Genomic DNA, 3,950 nt, shown 5'->3' with positions numbered 1-3,950 from the left:
CCCAGAAGCAGGCAGGCGGAAGAGTGGTGGGTCGGGAGTGCAGGGCACCCTGGGAAATGTAGTCCTGAGAATGTTCTCTGCAGGGAGCAGGAAAACTCAAGGAACTGCTGGCTCCCAGGCTGGCTTTGCAAGTGAATGTGGTAGTGAATCAGTGAATCAGTGTCTGAGAGAGCTGAGCTAAGGAGTAAATTGAATGCAGGCAGCAGCCAGGTGGCAGCAGTCAAGTCAGTGATGCAGTTTAGGAAGTGGCAGCTGGGGAGCAGGTGGGGCAAGCGTGGTGATGGGGGAGGGGGTGTTCCTTCTCGAGATCGCCAGCACCTGCATGCTAGCTCCCACCCTGGAGTCCATAAATGAAAAATCGAATGAACAAATGAATAAATTAATTAATTAATGGATGAATGGATGGATCGGGTGCCTCAGCAGCGGCAGCGGTGGCAAGAAGGCACTGGAGCCAGCCAGCAGGAAGGGAGGGAGCCCAATGCAAGCAAGCGGATGGGCTCTGGGCTTTGGGGGTGGTGATGGGGGTTAATGAGTTAAACAGCTGTTATTGTTTGTTACGTGAAATAAATAACGGCTATAATTGAATACTAGGCTTTCTATTAATAACATATGAGGAGCATCAAGTTCACAAGCCTATGTATAATATGATCTTGTATAATAGGAATTTGTCAGGGTTTCTCTAATTTCCGCTCTAAAGCGTAATGTATCATGTACTGACCAAGTTTTGTTTTTTTGTATAGCTGTGAAGAGACACCATGTACATGGCTATTATTTTATTTCATTCTTTAAAACAGGTTCCCTGTGGCATGGGAGGCTGTCCTGGAACTAGCTCTTATAGACCAGAATGGTCTCAAACTCACAGAGATCCACCTGCCTCTGCATCCTGGGTGCTTCGATTAAAGTCACGAAATAATACCCTCTGGCTATGGCTAATTTTTTAAAGGAAAAACATTTAATTGTGTGGCTTACATTTTTAGAGTTTTTTATTAAGTATCTTCATGTTGCAACATGGTAGAATACAGGCAGAGATGGTGGTATAGAAGGAGCTGGGAATTACACATCTTGACCACTGGCAATGGAAAGTGGTCTGGGACACTGTTCATGGCGTGGACATATGTGAGGTCTCAGTATCCACCCCCACAGTGATATTCTTGCTTCAAAAACTCCATACCTACAACAGCAAACTACCTCATAAGATTGCCATTCCCTATAAGCTTGTGGGGGGGCAATTACATTCAGACTAGCACAGGTACTATGCATTAAGGTTCTCAAGGAAGAATGATATATCATTTTTTGGTGAGTAAATAATGAAGCCATCCTACTAAGAAAGACTAAATTTTAAATTTGTTTTCACACCAGAATTTATTAGACTATGAAATCATTTCTAGGGCACAACTAAGGCCCCATGATTAATTATATGAAGTACTCAGCTTTCTTCACACAATTTGGGAATAACCAACACATTGTTGATTATCCTAGAATTGGACACAGAGCCTAAAGAGGGACTTCTTTAACACCAGTTATATTTTTTGAGAAGCCTGTTTTAACAACTTTGCTTCCAATGACTTGTACATGTTAAACGTATATTTTTCCTGTTTTTCATCGTATATTTTTCCTGTTTTTCATGATCCAAAAGATAAGCCATACCATCATTACTTCCAGGGCATTCTACTATAATTTTGGTATTAAAGGTCAAACAAACATGTGAATCAGAACCCTAATTGTAATGAGAATACTAAATAAATGTCTTTTATACATGTAAATATAGCTTAGTCAGTACCACTGCTATACCTCAAACTGTCCCAGAAATGCAGAACCCAGTGACACATAAACACTTTACTAGCTGACACAGTGCTAGAACCCCATACACCAATGGTCTTTTCATTCCTTCATTGGAAAATATTATGTTTTTGAAAGACAAAACAAAAACTGCGTCAACATACCTTTGCAGTTTTGTAGTTTTGGCAAGTTATATTTAATCCAATGGAAAATATCTGTTTGTTTGAATATAATCTCTAACATTTTTTATGGTCACTGTGTTCCCCGCCCCCACCACTGTGGAAACAAAAGCAAATCTTCTTCCCTGATGTAACACATATCTTGGTTTTTATTTCGAGCTCAAAGTATCTCTAAAGTATATAGCTTGCTTTAATTTAGCAGTTTCTTTTTTTAAATATCTCCCAATGCTGTTATTTCCTTTTAAGTAGCATTTGAAAAATATAACGTTAATAATCTATTATTTAATCTATCTCTGGTAGTCTTAATTTTCCCTTTTACTTTACTGAGCATATCTTTTAAGGCACCTCATAAAGTCTTAATATAAGTAATCATTTTTTTTTCTTCTTTTGGTTTTTGAGGCAGGGTTTCTCTGTGGCTTTGGAGCTTCTCTTGGAAACAGTTCTTTTATACCAGAATGGTCTCAAACGCACAAAGACCCGCCTACCACTGCTTGCTGATTGCTGGTTTTACAGGTTTACACCACCACCACCTGGCACAAATAATATTTATTAAGAAAAGATCAGAAGCCAGATATGGGGTAAGAACCTGAAAGATGAGAGAACCAGTTGATCAGCCATCAGTGACTCCTGCCTCCTCCATTTCTAAATCTAAAACAGAGAAGGACCCTCCCTCAGCCCATCCTTACTAATTCCAGTCTCCAATCTCTCCACAGTTTTCCAAAACTCTATGTTAATTTTTGGTCCATTAACTGGTAGCTCTGCTCTCTGATGCCACCCAAGCTTTATTATAAAAATATGATCAAAAAACCACACAACCCCCAGGACTTCACTTCTTATCCATCTCACACGTTTGCTACTTCCCTTCCTCATAATGAAAGACCCCCGAAGAGGCACTTTCGTAGAGGGAGACCCACACACCCAGGAATCAGCGAGGCAAGAACTGGATGCAAAAAAACAAGATGCTTTATTGGAGACGCGGGCACCCGGGGCGACTTAGCCTTTGTGTGGCTAAGCGCCCGAGCCAAGGGAAAGGGGTCCTTATATAGGGAAAAAGGCGCAAGCTAGGAGCAGGGATTCTATTGGATAATTCTAATGAGGCATTGTACAGAGCTATTCCCATTGGTCAATGTATATGAGGCGCTATACAGGGTTATTCAAATGAGGCAAAGTACAGAGTTATTCAAATGAGGTGAAACACAGAGTCTTTCAAATGAGGCGAAATACAGAATCATTTCTATTGGATGGTTCAAATAAGACACAGAGCCATTCCAGATCAGCATATTCTCAAGGTCTGGTGTCTGGTACAGCAGACTCAATCCCCCCCCCTTCCTGATGGCTGACCTTGGGGGCGGAGACCTTGGGACGGAGTGTTTCTCTTCGGGCGGGGCGGGGGCTCAGGGGCAGGGCTCCAGGCCGGCTCACTCGGTGTTTGTTCTCGTGCCGACCCACCTGGTGCTCGCCCTCGTGCCGGCCCACCCGGTGCTCGTTCTCGGGCTGGCCCACCTGGTGCTCATTCTCGGGCCGGCCCACCCGGTGCTCGTTCTCGGGCCTGCCCACCTGGTGCTCGTTGCTCGGCCCCAGCCCCGAGGCGCGGTGCCAGGCGGGGCGGGCCGGGGGCGCGAGCCCTGCCGGGGTGAAGGCTTGGGAGGCCCCGGCAGCTTCGGGGCAAGGGGCTCAGGGGCATTTCGAGCGGGTCTTTCAATATGAAAGTGTCCATGGCAGATGTCTCATAGCATGGACATCTCAACATCCTGTGGTCTCAAATGCAACTCAGATTCCTCTTCACTACTTCATGCAATGAACTCTCACAGACTCTTCACTTGGGGTCTTATTGTCAAAAACATAGATGTGTAATATAGTGAAGAACTGACCACAGAAGAATAATCCATCATCTTTATATTTTGCATCTTTATTGTTTGCATAGTCAGTAAAAAATAGATGATTCTGCAATGATTTTGTGGACCCTACCAAGCTTGAATCAAATTTGCCAGA

Source organism: Cricetulus griseus, unplaced genomic scaffold (assembly GCF_003668045.3).
Source record: "Cricetulus griseus strain 17A/GY unplaced genomic scaffold, alternate assembly CriGri-PICRH-1.0 unplaced_scaffold_48, whole genome shotgun sequence".
Taxonomy (NCBI): domain Eukaryota; kingdom Metazoa; phylum Chordata; class Mammalia; order Rodentia; family Cricetidae; genus Cricetulus; species Cricetulus griseus.
The sequence above is the reverse complement of the archived record's forward strand: the minus strand, read 5'-3'. Positions refer to the sequence as shown.